The sequence below is a fragment of the Homalodisca vitripennis genome, chromosome 4 (genome assembly GCF_021130785.1).
Source record: "Homalodisca vitripennis isolate AUS2020 chromosome 4, UT_GWSS_2.1, whole genome shotgun sequence".
In the NCBI taxonomy this organism is placed as follows: Eukaryota; Metazoa; Arthropoda; class Insecta; order Hemiptera; family Cicadellidae; genus Homalodisca; species Homalodisca vitripennis.
The window spans coordinates 51,337,679-51,358,303 of NC_060210.1; the positions used below are offsets into that span (position 1 = coordinate 51,337,679).

The following is a 20,625-nucleotide window of genomic DNA, read 5'->3' on the forward strand; positions in this document are numbered from 1 at the left end:
TCGAGTGTTAATAGAGATCTAGCACAATGTCTTATTTTCGGGATAGGATTAATAAAAATCCTCTACATTTGATTTTTGATTAATATTGCACCGTTTCCATATTGCCTTTGATCATTTGCTAAAGTTCTTGTGCACATCACCACAAAATAGACCAAATTGAAAACAATTGGGTGAAAAGAAGTATCTCGCGATTAAAGATAATTCGAATTAAAATATAAAAAAGGAGCTGCTGTTTTTTAAATCAAAGTTTTCAGTATATTAATATGATGGCTGAACCTAGTAGCAACCACTAAACTCATTAGTGAAGTGACACTAACGGTCTCGGTTTTCATCCAGATCTATGTCAATGGATAAAAACAGTGCAAGAACGGTAAAACAGAGAAAAAACTGCACATAGTAGCATGGGCTTTAAATCAACGTAGAACAACTAATTTAGCGGAGCTCGTGGCCAGTTTTACTTTTACATAATCGGCACAAGCAAACCAGTTTGTGTTTTACACCCGGCTCGAGAAACTGACTGGAAACCTAATTAGAAGCCGGAAGTGGAATGACCGGATATGTTGGATAAAAACGGGCAACTGGCAATTACTTAGGCTGTACTTGGCAGAATAAAATCCCCCACGATCCAAGGGGATAGAATAATCGTTAATAGCTCCGTGAATTCCAATGGATCTTTATGGACAAGATTGCGGTCGGTTCGCGTTGCGCAGCTTAGTAGTATGTTAATTGCTTTTCCTTCTGTCGACTCATTAGCGCTAATTAAGTTAATAAATATATTTTAAATCCACAAGTTAGGGCAAACATTAAACCAAAACAAAACGCCTTTCGAACTATAGTTGGCCCAATAACAGGTCCCTTGTTGTGTTTAAGTCGATGATATACAACACAGTGCATGCAACCAAGGTTTACGTTTATGAAGATTTCCTCATCCCCTAGGTGTACCCCACCCACCTACTGTACTTCGGTGTATTGCAAAATGATAAACTTAAATCTGTTATAAAAACTTCACCATAAGTTATGTTAACCAAAATCAGAGATAGACTCTGTGAGGTACGCAGTTTATAATATAGGTTTGGGGATTGGGTATCTTGCCGGTTCGGAATATCATCAAAACGAGATTTGCTTTCCCGCTAAACAGCTGAGATAGCCCCAAACAAGCAATTTTATTGGAAGCTATCTCGGAAAGTGTTACTTTATACTATAGTCAATAACAGCTGTCCCGCGGCCGAATTCCTAGACAAACCACAGCCGACTCGACGACTAGGCCGACAGATTAGGCCAACGGTACAGCTGTCTGTGATTACTTCCTGGGGCTGTAGCTGTGGTAGGACTGGGAACCTGAAATTTGGGTGCCGTTCGGCCTGGGTGTCCCTGTCTGACAGACGTGTTGAACCTTGACCCTGCAAGACGAATCCGCGACAGGGACAGCACTTAGATTGCCTACTCGTTAGTTCGGACATGTTGTCCTGGCTAGACGGCCTTGTTGACCTCTTGCCCCTGCTTTGTGGATGCTGCTTTTAGTTGATGTCTGGATCCATGGTTGCTGAGCATATGCTGGACGTAGCAGTTGAGAATCCTGTGTACTAGATCAAAATACACCTAATCCAATATGTCTGTTCAGTCACAAACACCGATTTCCAAAAGTAAGCAATCACATCTAGAATGAAATACCTTATCCACTCATTACTACAAAGTATTGATACTAATTGGAGTTATGTATTCAGTAAATCTTCATGGCAATATAGAGGCAATCTATTCGTTTTGGATGATCTTATTTGAGAGGCCTATACTTGCCGGTCCGCTCCACATTGTTCAACCAGGGTATAAAGTACAACCTAGTACAACCAAGCTAGTACAACCATTGTACTAGCTAAGAATAAACAATCTTACTTACGAGAAACCTCGTAGTTACCAAAGAAATTAAATAAAAAAATGGCGAAATAATAAAATGAATCATTTGCTTAAATATTTCTTAATAAATAAATACCATTAAATTCATACGTTGCAGCAGCGTTTAGAGGGTAAGAAGCATCTAATTGTTTTGTTGGAGGCCAGAACTCCGCCTCTTGTTCTTGCTTGTAGTGTGTCCTTTTGTGGCCAGTCTCATTCCTGGCACAAAAACCTTACCATACAATCCTCTCGTTGGGAATGGACCATTTATTATCCAAACCTCAGTGTACACTTTTAAATCAAGTAGTAGAAGACCAATTTCTGCTCATTGTGTAATTTCCTTTGAGTTAGGTATATTAAAACTAGTCAGGATTAAATAAAGTTTTATCCTTGTACATGTTTAAAGAGTACGTATCAGAGTCAAGTGTTCTCAATTTCAGGATGCCTTAAGATATGTCTAACGCCAAGGAGGCCTCTATTGCGATTTTGTTGGAGGCAGGAGTCGATTTGAGTAGGCCCTGAATGTATTCTGTACAGGCCACACGGAACTAATAATTGCCCACTTTACACCACCCGTTTACAATCGTGAAAACTATTCGTCATGGTACAATTTTGTAGCCATATCTGGTATGAACCCATTTGTGAAGGTGAGAAAATTAACCTTAGTTTTACACCTAGATATCTTGGAAAGTGGGGAACTGCAATATACATCGCGATCTATGATTTTGTAACATCATTGTAGCCTAATCATCGCAGAGTTGAAATGCTCTCCACAACAAACCTCGGACATGCCCCTTTAATGTCTGGGACCGTTACGCAATCACCACAGTGCAATCTACTGTATCCGACAATACTGTACACACACACACACAACTGCTACTTGCCTATGATAGATCCAGTCTAATTGTCATAACTACTAGAATTTGATCACATTAGTTCCTTAGTTACTTATCTGGAAGCTGAAATGTATTACTGTATTGACTTTTCCCCTGTTTTCAGGTGTGGCTTATCATGGATTGGAGTTGATGTAATCTGCGGGTGTCCTACATAAGTAAGTGGTAGATGTAAGCAATCGTTTTCTAAATGGGTTTAAATTTACTACAAATTAGGTCCCTGATTCCATATTTTCGCCAAATTTAAGTGTTTGAGATTGTAGATGGCATTACAATGATATTATATGAATTTGATAACAATAAAAGTATTAGTGAATTCTTGAAAATTTATATTTGAAGGTCACACTAAACCTCAACGAAAATTTGTATTAATGCATTTTAAAACACAAAGAGGTTATCACAGTACGTTAAAGTAAGATGAGTACTCTTAAATAGATGGTGTTTAAAATATAAAAAAAAACACATTCAATCGGATGGAGAGTAGACATAAAAAGATGGATCATTGTTTGAATTTGGTTTTAACTCATTTTGGTCTATGAAACAATGTCATATAGTTATGCTGAAATATATCTTGAAACAGCCTTAAAATTAAGTTTACAACTTGTAATTGTACTAAAGCATACAGCAAATAAAGAATAACAAATGCTAAATAAGTAAATGTACACTTTATATAGGTCTTTGCATTTACAACATAAATAACAAGGAGTTGAGTCACTTAAAAGGGACGAGTTTGTACATTTCTGAAAACTTAGAACATAAGTTTTCAGAAATAATGGTCATAATGGGATTTTGGACAGTATTGAGCTGTTTTCGATATGGGGTTTGAGGTTTAGGAATACTACTCTTAAATTTAGCGATATTTAAGGACATTTTGTTTCCTCAATAATTTTCCTGTCAGAGTTTATAAGGCATTTCGGTATGGTAACTAAGGATGGAAGTTCGAAGATTAGAATTTCTCTTAATAAATATTATTAACATCAGTGTTTCTTAATGTGAAACGTGCACTTTTCAGTTAAAGAGACACAATTGCGTAAAATTAAGTAAGTGCAGATAATGAGGGATTTGCCAACATACTTCGAACAATATATTAATTATGAGGATTATATGACTGTATATCACATTTTATTTCAAAATGGTGGTATTGACCATAATATAGTATCAAATATTAAAAACTCAATCCTCCCTTAATTTGAACGTAAGATTTAGATGAAAATACTGAATCTTAACAAGGACACCTGTGATATTAGTTTGGTCACAGCAGGGACACAACTGCTTTTACTAACATAATCTTAAAAACAAAAGTCAAAGTGTTCTCATTACCACAACCGAAGATTAAAGGACAGTATCAGAATTAAATTGCTAATTTTGGTGAAAGAATTAAGAATGGAACGAAATGAATAAAAACATTCTTGGACCCCAAAAATTACCATGGGTACGGTCTTTATAGGACTATCGGTGTCGTTTGCTTCTAAGTTAAAGAATCAAGATCTTGCTTGCACCAAATTGATTCGTGCAGTAGCTCCTACTGTAAGCCATTACTAAAGATAAGGAGTGTCAGGGGCACCTTTTCGACGGTTACGGTCCTGCGGGCGTGTTCTGGCGGTATACCAATGTGGTGTAGGCTTGCAGCTACAAATTACATGCCCCGCGACCTTGCACTAATTGTTCCAACTGTGAGTCACTTTATTCACAACACAGGCAGGTGTTATCTCTGTCCTTGTTCTTATTCATTGTCAACTTGATAATTTGTTTCTCCTATTGTATTCCACGCGCTGTGATCAGTCACATTCAACAAATAATGGTCTTTGTTTTCTTACGTCACTTCCAACCTTACACAAACGTTTCCTATTCCTGTAAATCCAGATTTTGATTTTTTCAGTGGTTTTGGTCTAGTTTATTACTTGCTATGTTATATCATTTGCTTAGAGTTTTGATTGACACTTACATTTATATTTCCTACAAGTAGAATATTAATATGCAAATAGTACAAAGAATACACTTGACTAATTTTACTTGTAAGAGCAACACATCCACATACAGTATTAAATTATCTTAGGTATTACGAATGCTGGTCGTGCATCCGGGGCTCCACTTTTAACTTTTACAAATAAGAAAACGTTCATTAGAGGGTTTATTTTAAAAACTTATATTTTAGTATCTCAATGCTTATAAATAGATAAAAGTACGGTTATCTATCAATACTAATTAATTGTAATATATATTTGATGTAGGTTTCTTATGTATATATTTAATAATTAAGGCAGAAAATTCACCTAAGCCATGTAGATCCATCGGCCGTGAATTTAGTAGTATTGCTATATTTATTTCTTTTACTTCTTGTAATGAAGACTTTACAAAGGCAGACTCTCTCTTGAACCCAAGGTTGGTGGCTGTCCCATGTGCTACAATGTAACAGAGTCTGTCATAGACTAATGTCTTCAGCTGGTAGCTTATTCGAGTCGTGATGAATAGAGGATTTCAGAAGTAAACACTGGACACTCAAGATTCAAACAGTGTGGATGGAATATATTGTCATTGAAATCCTGGTCCTGATAGGTGTTTTATTAATTCCCACTATCAGACTGATTACAGTTTGATGGATTCTACAGGTCATGTGATAAAATCGTTGATACAGGTTTATGGTTCAAGCTTCTTAAGCCTGCATGACTTTATATACTGTTAGTTGTGTGTTTTGGGACCTGATAACTATATGCGAAATCGATTAGACCGAGGAAGAGGATTTGATAGCTATAAGAAATCAGATAAACCCAATATGGCTGTAAACCGTCTTTTTGTTGGACTCACATAGCTGAGTTAAGTTAGTGGCAAGCTGTTGTCGAAATCAGTTATATAGATTCCGATCACTGCCTCTAGTTACAGAGAAGTATTGGGAGTACGCAGGAAGGTGTTGAGTAAATATTTCAAAGTAGTATTTTTTGTGTTTCCGGCTCTTTGTAAGTTTGGGCTTTACATTTCGGTTCTTCGGGGAAATCAAAACTAGGTTTGTTATTTAAGTATGTAACATGAACTAAAGTAGTTAGAATAATACATGAATGGCCATCAAAGCTGTTGGCATGGTTAATGTGATTTACCATTAATCAGATTATGACGAACCCTATTTCATTCAAAAGAGTCGGTCTTTAAGTATCAATGAAAATCCTATTATTATTTTCTTATTTATTGATACAAATTTCCAAATAATTTATCTTGTTTTGGTTGTAAGATGAAAACAGAGTAATTCAATAGGAAGGGGACGCTTAAAAACCAAATTTTGTTATAAAAAAGTGATCATAGAGATTGAATAACGTCGTGGTGTCCCAGAAACTAGAGGTGAAATGACAAGAACCTCGAAGTACCTAGAGATTTAAACGCATGTAGAGATCAAGTGGTCTTAATGTTTGGAATATTACACAGGCCAGGTGGATATATAAGTTGAGCACATAAGAGGTATGTTTCCTAGACATTGGATTGTTTTAGTGGAGGGGAAAACTTTGAGAAACTATTAGCCAAGTGATCATACTGAGTGGAACTGGAATATTCAAGGCCTGGGGTCAAAAGCTCTTTAGAAACTAAAAGGCACTAAAAGTTGAATGCTCCATAGGTCTCATGAATCTAAATTCCAGGATTTCTAATTGGCAGTTGGTCTCATTTTCCATTGTAGTGAAGCTCGTACGTGTTAGAAAGTGCTAAAAAATATAACGTTAAATTTTACGTCATTAATTATGAGAGGAATTTCACCAAATCACGTCTTGTTCTCTCAAGAGCAATTTAGAATTTATTTAAAAATTTCGTTTTTTAGACAATGTTTATAGTGCACTTTAAAAGTTACTCTGACTAAGCTCTTACTCAACAATAAATTTCTAAAGTCAAGAATGTAGTTATGTATTTACTAAGTAACATTTTAAAATTCTGAATGTACAGTTTTTTTATTGTACTATAATAACTGTGAGTTTCGTATGAAAGATTACTAATTTAATTTAATTGAGCATAAAATGTTCTATAGACTAATAACTATAAAAAAGTGTATGGTTTACATCGCATTTTATATGTTTTTAAATTTATTTTTAGAAGAATACATTTAGCTGAGAGTAGGCTAATGTTTTCTATTTAACACAATATGGAAGATATACATTTTAGAAAATTTAGTTTATTTATTGTCGTTTGTGACACATACAGGATTCTTTGCGTCCGAGATAAGGAAATAAAGTTATATATACTTTAGTGATTAATTTGTGGTATTTTTTATTCCTTAATAGCTGGATTTCAGTTTCACTTTGAATTCCTGAGAGGGCAGGTAAGGTTTTATGAATTTTTCAACGAAAAATTCCTTGCAGCAACACGTATTATCCTGCATGGTGTATGTCTCTCTGCCCAGATTCTTGAGATTTTTAACCAAACCTCTTAGTCTCTTAAGTTTCTAGATCAAGATTCCTTCAGCCTCAGCTTATGTTGTTAACGGAAAATATAAATTATCTGCAGAATCAAGACAAGATTCCTCCGTTTCACACCGCATTCCGATATTTAATTTCCTCAAACTGGATTTTTAACTTTACTCTTTACAACTCAATTATAGTAAACGATTATTGGTAATTGGTTTTCTCTAAGGTTATTAGGTATTTTTTACTAGGCTACTTACGTACATAATTACTATTACAATTTTAATAAATTTGTTAATTATGAGTCCACACAAGGTGTACTGAACAACTATGGATTCCATTTTACTTATTCAGAATATGATCAAATGTAATCTAGTTTAAAATTTTCAAATTCTAGGCTATGTTTGTTAAAATTCAATTACAGTGGTTATTAATGAAACTGTAATGCCGGGATTTGGCTCTGCTTTAGCCTCCCATTTGTCCAATATAATAATGTAATATTGTTATAATTATAATACCCCTTACACCCCTTGTGTTCGTTGAAATACTTGAAAAAATAATGTTGCAAATTTCTAAAATGTGTATAAAGATACAATGCTACATGTACTTATAAATAGCAAATGGTTAGCACTGCACGAGGGATTGGTAAGCAATCTGTTTAAGAGCCGTATGTAGGACTTTTAAATCTCAAAGTCGAATCACTAAAACCGGTTCTTTGGAACATAAGAACACGTTAACAAGTGTTGGAAGTTGAACAATGATCTTACGGGGGCTAAAATCAAGATGACGCAATTTAGCCGGATCTTAAGATATTCCCTTCATGAACAAGTTACCTTTTACCTTTGTAAGTGCTTCTTACCTTGATCATTTTGTTATATTATTTTATGCAAATGAAAAAAAAAATGGAGTTGTAAAACATGTATGCATACATATTGTTTCGAGCATAACATCTGTAGACACTGGTGATCCGGAGACTTTAACGCCTAAAGAAAGACGTCGTTGCTAAAGAATTGATTTTATGATCCTTGGACATACCAATAAACGCGTTCACCATGCGTTGATTGAATATAACTGGTTGAGACATATCTCTTGATCAGGCGGAGTGGAGTTGTTGTCACCCGACCTTTTCAAAATGTGGAGTAGTGAGACTGAGTAGTTCCGCTCGGCGCTCGCTCGGCATTCGCTCGTGTCTGGCGGCGCGGCGCAGCGCAGCCGCTGCTAGTACTGACCTTTCTCAACTCATCATTCCCGCCACGCTCCACATTGCGCTCCGCTAAACTCTTGTTTTCTCCCTCCGTTATTTATACCAGGAGCTAACTGTCTGTTTTCGTCCCTGCAACGTAAATTGTAGCAAATTACCGCCATAAATAAACGGTTCTTTGTGATTCATCAATTTATTAACCTTTAAACCATGATGGATGGCTGTGTTATTCTCTTTTATGGATTGGTTTAATTAATAATTTGTTTAAACCCATTTTGCCATTCTTATGGTTGAAAGTTGTTGTCCGTTTTTATGTGTGAACTGCTATCCATAAATACATATTGAAGCTAATTATAACTGACATATATATGAATTACAGGGTTGTATTCAGGATTTAATCCACGGCTAAAATACGTTTTCATGACTTCAAAAATCCATGGGAACTTACAGTAGAGCTCAACCTTTCCAGCTAACTCAATTAAGGACTTAAATGTCCTATGAGCTTGCGAGTGGTTATTTTTTTGTTAGTTTTATCATTCCGTTTAATATATTTTGAACAATACACCCTAAATTTAGGAAGTATATATTATTTTTTACAGTTAAATATTCTGTACTAACATTTGGTTGCAAATTGAGTTTCTATAACGTCACGTATAGAATAGATTTCAAAAGATGAAAGTGATTACGTTTTTGACAGTAACCTTTTGTAAATATTAAGAAACTTAAAACATTTAAGTATTTTGTATGTAAATCACTTTCTATAAAAGTAAGTAATTACATCCATGAAAACATTAAGCTAGTAAGAGAAGTGTAGTGTGAGATGTGGCCATGAACAGCCAGCCACCTCAGTGCGAGTTGGGTTGCGTCGACCTTGCGTTAACGTTGGGACAATATCACCGGTAGACACGCGATATCCAACGCTTTTGTGAAACGTTTAGCATCTGTTACAATCAAGGGCAATAAGATAGTTCTCCACATCAACAATGTAGGCTTAGAGGGTCGGGTAACAAACAGCTGATCTGGGCGGCTTTGTTGACGAGACAACCTAGAGCAGGACATGCGTGGTAGAGACATGCTATGACTGCGCAACTCACCTGAGTGCATGTATACTGGCATGATTGCGGCCAACCAGACGAATTCCTCCCATATTTGGATGCAGTCGGTTCGGTTTGCACGAGGCGGAATTTATCAGTACGAATTGCGAAATGCAATGTGCAGCTATGACTATCCTTGTTATGATAATGGCGGTGATGTCATAAATCGGTGAAGCAGGAAAAGGAGAAAAATAGGACGATATGCCAATGACCGGAGATTTGAAAGGAACAGTTTTTCATATGCGTGCATTGGTTTTTATTATATTTGTTCATATCGTTATTCAAGACAAGTTCTGACTCATTTATAGCTCAAGACAAGTTTTTTGTTACATCTCGTGATCCATAGTAATGTAAGGGATATATTTCGACATCGCACAACACACTTTTGTCTTTTAAATAATTTTACTCTGATCATTTCTAAATCGATAATAATCAAGTAACACTTTGGTGTTCATAGTGAAAAGAGAGACGCAAATTAGAAGTAGTATGTATGTTACGGTAATAAACTGTTATCGTATAATATAAGTATTGCCAACGGAAAAATGGCATAAAGATAATAATTTATTTTTGTTTTAGTCCACATTTGCATATTGCTTAGTTGTGATTCTAATTAATTTATATTTTTGACTCATTGACGTATTGCTTATTGTAAAATAAATAGTTCCGTGCATTAAGCCCAGGCACGCAAGTAAGACCACACCTGTATCTCGAGACCTGATGCCGATAAGGTGCGGGCATACGGATTCTGGTGCACGAGTATGCGCGACCAGGACATACAAGGAGAGACAAACCCACATTGCCTTGGCGTGATTGGTGAGACAGTTAACAACAACGAAATTATTGCAACAATGACATCTATTAATCGAGCGCCCATTGGCTGGTGTCGTTTACAACAATTAAAATATTGCACCAATGACATCCATTACTCGCGCGACAATGGTCTGGACATTCGTTACCAATCAAGCGGGCACGCCGGCTATAACTGTACCATAACCCACCGTGCCCGGGCACAATAACAGTAGATCACGGTAACTCTATCTCGAGCATGAGCGGGGACGGCCGCGGCGAAGGCCGCACGACATCACTGTGTGCTAGACCGTGCTCTTAGTTCTAGATCCCTCCACACTCAACTGTAACAGGTTCAACTCGGATCTATTTACACGGGACCGATTTTGGAATACCCACTTGTATTACAGTTATCTGACGTGGGCTGGTCGTTAAGAAACAGTGTGTAGGCAGTAGCTCTTTTTTTCTTTCTGAACATCTATCGAAACAATACTAATCTAGTGTTTGCAATGGATGAAGTGAATAGAGAGGTACTTAAGTAAAGGGGAGTTCGATCCTTTAGCTTTATTCTGCCTTTTTTCAAGGTCCATTGGCCAGTGCGAGTATCTTATCAAACAGAATAAGGTGGAGGGTCACATACAGGATTTGAACCTGTCTGACCCAAAGTCCGACGTCTTAGATCGCTCGGCTATCTGCATTCCACTTAATTTCTTACGATGGTCTGAAGTAATTACTTTCATTCTAGTGAATAGAATGAAAATGCTTCCAAATGTTGAAGGAGGATGATTTTTGCGTACTTGATTCAATAGACCCCGTAGCGTTTGCTCCACATTAATGTAAATACAAATAATACCATTTCGTAGTAACTACTTCGTATTTGTTGAGTGTGGCTTAGGTCAGGCTATATTTTAGGTTGCCAAGGCAGTGTTCAAGCACATTCATAAGCGTAAGCTGTATCATCAACTTGGGCATGTCAGTAATAAACAATTTTTACAGTCCGAGATAGAATGTGTAAATTTTTGAAATGCTGAGATTCTGCCTGAAAGTAATAATAACAATATATTGTTTTATATAACAGTGATATAATAGACAAAAATAAGATTTGGAAAAAATGGTATTTTGTTACATGCTGTGGGCACTAGCCAAAGATTAATTGTTAAATGAAATTAGTAAAGTTGTTGGGTGTGATGTGAAAAGAGGAACAAAATGTTTCTAGTTTCGTCTAGATCTACAGCTTCATTACTTGGCAAAATATCAAAATATGATCAGGCATTTAAGCCTTATACGTTTATCGTGTGACTCGAGTAACGTGTCCCCAGAAATAGAGGACTTGCTACGGCGTAGTAGATAGTAAGGAAGTAACAACTACCACCTGTTCCGGGCGGCCTATAGTAGTAGGGTAACTACCTAGTAATAGCAGTTGTTCATCCACTTCGTTTCAACAAAATGCTATTATTTCATAGTAGTTACTGCACCTATTTACTTCTTTCTATTCACTTCACCCAATGAGTTACTCAAGGAGGAAATGGTATATGATCTGATTTTGGAAACCAATGAAAGACATTTATCAATTTTGCTAGCTTATAATGTTGAAAAACCTGTAGAATCTCTTAGTGATGCAGCGGTTATGTGCGTTCATCATCAAGTCCACCAACAACAAGCGTGGTTGCGTTCATGTCCTTCCAAGTTAACCATACAGCTCGTAACAGTCCGGCCATTGTTGTCTGTTTGGGTGTCTGCAGAACATAAATAGAAAATATAAAACTTAGGAGACAAGACCTAAGGACACTTTGATTGGAAGAATTAAAAAAATTATAGTAGAATGAATGATGGTAGTTTATTTGTAACAATAGATTTTAAAATGATTAATTGTTACATTAGAACGATTCAATACAACAACATTTGGATGGGAGTAGTTAGTGATTAGTGTCAATTAGAGCTAAACAAATATGTGCTTAATAGCTTAATCACTATTTCTTACCATTAAGAATTATTTGTAGCTACCACACCACCACAATCCATTCATATTTCTACACAACCTTTTGAATGAACCTATTGAATTCTAGTTCTGGAAATTGGTGCTGTGTAAATAAATTCAAGTATTTAATTTAAACACGAAAGTGGTCACGATGGCCGCTGAGGTAGCACCACTCCTCTCACTAACAAGAGCTAGCCAGTTATCTAAATTAGTATAAAATGCCGCGTTTGGTGATACAGTAGCTTCATATATTATCAATTAGATATTTAGTTTATGTCTACCTATTTATGTTCTATGGTGGGGATCATAGATATGCTACATATTTTATTCCATATCCATCTAAAACCTTATGTGGGAATATATGTTGTAAGCGATGTGCTAAATAATATTGAAGTAACATATTACAACGCTTTTAAACATATAAAATCATAGATCAATCAAGAATAAGTATACAGGGTGATTCATGAAGTTCTCCCCCCACTTCTACAGCACATTGTACTAGTAAAAATAATGAAAAAATGTTATATAAACATAGGTCCGAAAACGCTTCGATAGCGAGTTACAGCTAGCGAAAGATTTCGCCTGAATTCCTGGGTAAAGAGTAAAATAAAGCCATACTGAACTTTTGGAAAGGTTAATTAAGTAAGAAATATCGTGGATTCTTATGTATTTTTACCTGATAAAGCTAATAAAATAGGTTTCAGAACTGTACCTGTAGTAGTTTTTGAGGGATTCAGGGTTAAATGCAAAAAATTGGGGCACGAAACAATGTTTTTTTAAGTTTGATGTACAATAACTTTGTTAAATTGGTAATAAATACATTAAATCAACAAACATTAATTGTAGAGAATTTAATTCTGAGAAAATTGATATAATCAAAGTCTAAAATAAAACAGAAATAAGTACCAAACATTTTATTTTTGTATTTTATTTTATTCAGTATAATACATTACTAGCTGTAAAGAAATACCGTACGGTATTTAGTTAAAATAAAACAAAAACAAAATGTTTGTTCCTTAATGATGAGATAAATTGAGAAAACAAGATTAACTGTTAAATAAATTTGTTTGTAAATAAAAATATCATGTTTTATTACGTTGTATATTTTTTTTAATAAAAATTTACATCAAATGTTCGAAAATAAATGAAGCAAACATTTTCCAATTATTGTTTACTAATGATCGAAATGCAGTTTTTTGTTTTATTAATTTCTAAGTTGGTAACGCACGAATAACAACTGATCAACAATGGTATTCTGTACTGTTACGTTAGAACTGTGTATTAGTGGTGTTTTGCAAGCTACAGCAGGAGATCGGGTTCTGTGAATCGTGTTATTAAATGCAATTTTTCTGTGAGTTATAATTCGATTGTTTATTCAGCGAAAAAATTCCTTACTTATTTACATCAGAGGAATACGCTGATATGGTTTTTATTTTGGGTTACTGTAATGGTAATGCTAGAGCTGCTGTAGAAGAATATGAACTACGTTACCCTAATAGGAGGATTCCAGATACCAAAACAATTTCAGGAACTTTTCGTACTCTTCGGGAAACAGGATCACTACCAAGTACTAGAACCAATTATGAACGAGCTGTCCAACTTGATGATGATATTGTTATTAATGCTGTTCATCGCAGTCCAGGTGTAAGTACACGACGTTTTCTAGGCGGATAGGAGTTTCGCAGTCAACGGTGTGGAGGTCACTTAATCGAAACAAATTTTATCCGTTTCATAAACAAAAGGTTCAACATCTACAGCTAGGGGATGGTCCGCTTCGCTTGGAGTTTTGCAACTTTTTGAATATTAATAATCAACTCTACAACCGTATTTTGTTTACGGATGAGGCACAATTCACTCGGGATGGTGTCAATAACTTGCACAATGAACACTCATGGGCAGAAGAAAATCCACATGAGGTAGTGGAACAGAACTTTCAACACCGATTTAGCGTCAATGTCTGGCGTGGCCTTTTGCACAATCGGCTGATTGGACCTTTCATATTACCTGGACGCCTAAATGCTGAGTTCTATTTGCATTTCCTTCAAGAAGAGTTGCCGCAGCTGTTAGAGAATGTTCCTTTACATCTCAGACAAAATTTGTACTTCCAGCATGACGGAGCACCTCCCCACTTTTCACGTGCCGTTTCTGCTTACTTAAATCATCAATTTCCTGGACACTGGATTCGATGATAACTGTAACTCGCTAACGAAGCGTTTTCGAACCTATGTTTATATAACATTTTTTCATTATTTTTACTAGTACAATGTGCTGTAGAAGTGGGGGGAGAACTTCATGAATCACCCTGTATATGTGTGTATATATTGGGTGTCCCAAAATTACAGGACCAAACTTTACCAAATTGTTCAGGAGGTCAAACTGAACGAAAAATGTTATATAATGTATAGTCCTATTTTGCTTCGTTTACCTTAGATCGGCCATTTTGTTTTTTACATACAAGTAATTTTATTTTCAATACGGGTTTACAGATTTTGTTGAAACTTGGCATAAATATTATAAACATGAACATAAGTTGTAAAAAAAATATTAAAAAAACTTATATGTATTTTCAAAATGGCGGCCATTTACAATATTAAAACCTAAATAACTTGAAAACCAACCTTTGTTTTAATGGCCGCCATTTTGAAAATATACATAAGATTTTTAAAAAATATTTTTTTTACAACTTATGTTCATGTTTATAATATTTGTGCCAAGTTTCAACAAAATCGATAAACCCGTATTAAAAATAAAATTAATTGTATGTAAAAAACAAAATGGCCGATCTAAGGTAAACGAAGCAAGATAGGACTATACATTATATAACATTTTTCGTTCAGTTTGACCTCCTGAACAATTTGGTAAAGTTTGGTCCTGTAATTTTTGGACACCCAGTATATATTTAAATTAACGATACTGACAGGTCTTTCTTCAAATCGTTTCTTTTTAAAAATATCTGTATAGAAAGGTCCAGACTTGAAACTAATAAATAGATTCCTCTAGGTTCAAGGAAGAACCGTAATAATTTTTGGGTCAAAAGATAAAATGGCGGAGATCTGTATGATAACTGTTTTGTTACGTTCCTTGGTTGGAGTTTATTTTATGTCTTTAGCAAATTTTTCTGTAACCTGTTTATTCCATTATTTAACATTAAAAAATAAATAAGTTCAAAATAACTATTTAAAATTACTAATTATAAACATCCGAAAAATAAAGTAGGCCTAATCCAAGACTATGAAGTTTGTGTATACTGATACCATTTCGTACTTTCATACTTCTAAATGTCCATCGTAATTACTATAATTTATGGAACACAGGTTTTTAGATGTAAGATGTGTTTTGTTTAGATTTGAAACTAGTTAGTTCGTTGCTTAGTTTGTACTTAGCTAATTACAAATTACGCTCCAAACGCTCCTCCTCCCAGTAGTTATCAGCAGCGTTTCTTGTTTATCTCAGTGATTGCTGTCTTGGTGGGCCCGCCTCGTGGTGTGCGTGCGTGTGTGCGGGTGGTCCTCTCTCACAATGAAACTTCCACAAATTATGTATGAATGGTGTAATCTACAATTCCAAATAATTCATAAATAAAAATGCCCTGTCTAGATGAGTTATTGAATTATAAGACGACCGTATTTAATATACCTAGCTACTTTGCACTGCGTTTTATTTATTTAGACACCTATTGACTAGTTCATCTTATCATCCGTAAGGCGTTACAGCAATTAAGAAGAAACACTTACTGTTGAACCAAAAACTTTTTTTGTCATCTATGTACGTTCGGTCTAAACATATCTTGCTGGTCACAAAAAATGCAATCGGTATAAACTGTAATATTTCTTTTCTTCTTGATACTGTTCAACGAGAACTAACCCTAAAAATATACGCCATGTAGATGAATAATAATACATATTGTTATGTTAAATGTTAGCGCTATCCTACCTTTCATTCTAGTTTTATTATCGCTCTTCCTATAGGCATCCCTATGACTTCCTTTTAATAGTTCTTGGTTCATTCATTTGTTTATGTGAAAATCTTGCATTACATTATTTTTTTTAAATCAAGAGGCGGTTAGTGATATTGCAATTTGAACGTAGCCAGTGGAATACATTTGATATCTGTGTTCACAATGAGTACACAAGTAATAATAATATTTGGAACTTTTCCGTAGCGAGGATTGTGTTGTGGGTGTCCAGATGGAGTACACGAGTAAGTTAGAGATAATATTTGAGACTTTGTCACAGAAGGAACTGTGTTGGCGGTGTCCAGAAAAGTACACAAATAATTTAGAGATAATATTTGGGACTTTGCTAGGGAGAGGGTTGTGCTGTCGCTGTTCAGAAATATACCAGTAAATGAGAAATTATATTTGGGACTTTGCCAGAGAAAGTGATGTACGCGTAAATTGAGGACCATTTTCGGAGTTTCCGGAGGTAGATATGTGTTAGCACACGAAAGAGAACACGAGTAAGTTAGAGATAATATTTGGGTGTCTGCAAGAGGGAGGGGTTTTTTGGCTGTGTCCAAAAGAAGTACACGAAAATTTAAAAGATAATATTTGCTAAGCAGAAGGTGCTATTGGTATCCAGAATGAGTATACAAGTAATTGAGAGATTATATTTGTGACTTTATCAGAAAAAGTGTTACACGAGTCCTAAAAGAGTACACGAGTTAGCTAGAGATAATATTTGGGTCTCTGCCAGAGGGAGGGTTTTGTTGGTTGAGCCCAGAAGGAGTGTACAAGTGATCACGGCGGCAGCAGACACCTGACCGTGAAACGCATTAGGCAGATGCGCACCGAGCAAGCAATCGGGCATTAAAACACGATTACCTTCAGCCCGCGGCCATCTTGAATGTTATTAGCTCCAATTTATCTGGTCGAGGTAATGTGGTAATCACCGCAATGTGTCGGATTACGTTTATTATGACAATGATCAGCTGTTTTTGACAGCACGTGTCCGGTTTAATGGCTCGTGTCCGTACTCGCGTGTATCGCTTCTGCTGTGTGTGAACTGTGTGGCAGACACCTTCGTGAGGATATCCCCATTTGACATTGTAGTGCAAATCTGACAACTTAATACTATTTCACGATTACAATTACGTATCGAAAATGTGTACATTTCCTATCTGTACTTTCTTAACTGCAAAAATAACAACACTCTGTCACGTTATCCACACGGGCTTCTGGTATTAAAGCCACCCCGGAGACTTTCTATTAGTTCACGAACGTATCCATGAGAACAGAAACCACTGGGTAGAGTTTCAGTCAAATTGATCTTGTATTTGACAAATCGGTCTTGGATTTCTAGGAAAGATTTAGAACCAATAATCGCATATGATCCAAAGCTTTTTTTGGTGTACGACGATACAGAAATTGTTACTAGCTGTCTTCACCGATATAACTGTCTGTATTGGGATGCTTTCATATCGGCATTTGACTCACAAGACGATGATAATTCCATTTGAGAACCTCTTTAACCTACTTGTCTATATAATTTGGCGATTATGTATGTTGCCTAAAGATTAGTGTAACTTTCTGATGAGAAATGGCTTCATATTCAAACATGAAACAGGCAGGACTTTACATAAATTGTGCTTCTATTTAACAAGGGAAGTCATGAAATCACGTATCTTTTCTATATTAATGGTTACATAATCAAAATAAAAGTGTATGCAAATTTTACAAAACACCCAAATAATATATCCCCTCAATTTACTTCAATGATCCAGTTATGTATACAGCTTAGTTCCTAGTTATGAACACAGCACTATGTCTCTACTTTGATTTCAAGAAAGATCGTAAATTTATAACAATTTATTGAGTTTAAGGTTTTTGCTGACGCACTTGTAGAGACCAGTTTGAAGTAAATATCTGGTTCTAATTGGTGTGAAAATAAAAGAAATATATTGATATTATCAAATATTATCTAAGAAATAATCCATATATTTTGTTCCACGTTACTAGCTACGTCCAAACTAATGACAGAGATTAGCTAATCCCTTCGCAAGGTTAGGAGCAGATTACTTATATAAACACATTGGATATTGTTGATTCGTAAATTGGACAAGCTTATCCATACACTAGTTTGGATTGAAGTAGCTATTGTTTTTTTAACGAGATAACACTATTTTTTTACCTGTTTTATTACAACTCGATGCGTTCCTTAATTCACATGACATCATGACTAAGATCTTGTTGTCTCTCGTAATTATTTAGTAAGTCATAGCGAATTCAATTTTTACGAAATTGGTAAGGCCGTCTAAAGAAGATAAACATTAAATTGAATAAATGTCAAAAGTTTTCTGTTTGATTATTGTAAAGTGAACTTATATGATTATTGTCACTGAATAAAACATTACAATATGAATGTTATTACTTGTAGGTAATTAATTGTGTTATAATTGAATGCAAGTAGCTTTTATTAAGTGAATAACTAGCAGTAACAGCTGATTCTCATACAACTTCATAGGTACTTCATGAGCACTGCTTGTGCCAGTGGAATTATATTTCCGACATCAATATTGAGTTTCCATTATCTCCGCGTTCAAGAAAATCTGTACATTTATGGCCGTTGTAATTTACACCGATTTTATTATTTTTCGTCCCATACATGATTTTATATATATACAGATACGGCCTAATACAAAATAATTGAATCGTAAAAAGTGAGGGCTCTGTGGTGTAATGGTAGCACATTCACCCGGCAAGTGAGAGATCCGGGTTCGAGTCCCGGTGGAGGAGCAAGTACTTTTTGCGATTCAATGTTTATTGAAATTATATATATATATATATATATATATATATATATATATATATATAATATATATATATATATAATATATAATATATATATATATATATATATAATATAATATATATATATATATATATACAGATCTGAGTAGCCTGCCTCTGCAATTGACAACTAAGATAGATTTTGTAACTGTCTTTTAATTTACAGTAAAGGTTAATAAAATGTTCTTTTAAATACAATCATTGCGGAAATTGTGGCTCTGGAAGCACAGCAATAAACCATAAGGAATTGAACCATACATAGACGTGGATACGATTGATACACTATGTCCTTAACGTAAGCTTACGAAGTACCATCTATAACATTTTCCGTGCACTAGAGTAAAGTGGTCAGAAGTAGGGCATTGTGCACTTGTCAGGAATTACACCTTTAGTCGTATCCTGGAGGAAGTATTTTAGTCATCAGTTACTGCCTCTTTACTGCACGTTGTAAAATAAAGATAACATCTTGCTCAAACTAGACTGTAACGCGATTCGTTGTCTCTTCCGGACTACTGTATTGTCGGTGGGGCACTTGGTTGGGTCTCTCTGTACTAGGCATATCTACAGTATACGAAACTTATGGAAATAATTTTACATCTAACAAAAAAACATTTTTTAGGAACCTAATAATCATGAACCTATCTATTCACAAAGTATATATAGTTTCAAACTCACTATATGCAAACTACTAAAACTATTACTTTGTTTTATTTCTCCTTGTGTCCATTATGACGTTTTGCGTTGTATAGTAAGAGATACAATTAGATACATAAGTATCAAATCCCTACTCCCCACAAACCTCCCATTATTGAAAATTTAAACAAACTAAAATATACAATAAATCATAAAATATTTACACTTAAATGTAAATCATGACACATAAACTTTGGAGTACCAAGTAAATAAAGGACTCTGTTATATTTCAGATAATCCTCATACGAGTACGTACTTATGCACTAGTGTAATAATTGCATTTGTAGGGCAAATAACAATTTATATTTAGAAAAGTAAGGTATAAGATATTCTGTACCTTATTGTACCAACAAATTATATAATTCTATTTATGACAAAACTTTCCAACCTTAAGGGAAAAGCATAGTGAGATTAACAGGCTTACCTATGCTACTTTTCTACCGAGCCAAAGTTTCATTAAGTTTACATATTAGGGAAGAGTTTTATATGCTACCGAGAGATTTATTTTTTAAGTTTATCATTTGTGTATAAAGGGTTGCTACAGTACACAATAACAGTGCCCCACATAATATAATTAAGAAGGGTAGCAACACACTCCACCACATGCCCCACATGTTACATAACATGCTTCGCTGAGATTGTATGAAAAGTCTATATCTCATTTAATTCTCTTCATTAGGCTACATGTGTTGCTATATCAAATGTAATATTTTAATATTACCTGTGATTGTACTCACGTTATTTAAAGATTGATTCATTCTGAGATTTTCTCGTTATCGTTATGGTTACCAATAAGACCGATCTAAGAATGTTCGCTAACGCGCAACCAAATCCCATGAAGTGACTTGCACCAGCATCAAACTCGATATTGCCTAATTACAAATTTTCAGACTTTGAAGCCTCTCCTATCAGAGCGGGCAGGGGACA

At 35.1% G+C, this 20,625-nt stretch overlaps 1 protein-coding gene across 2 annotated transcripts in view; it reads left to right on the forward strand.

Moving 5' to 3' along the window:
* The window catches only part of LOC124359308 (transcriptional regulator CRZ1), a 160,562-nt gene that overhangs the window by 20,326 nt on the left and 119,611 nt on the right, over positions 1-20,625 (forward strand). For both annotated transcript variants that reach the window (XM_046811937.1, XM_046811938.1), the window contains exon 2: positions 2,890-2,941. The gene's annotated coding sequence lies outside the window, so the exon portion shown is untranslated. The remainder of the gene's footprint in view (positions 1-2,889; positions 2,942-20,625) is intronic.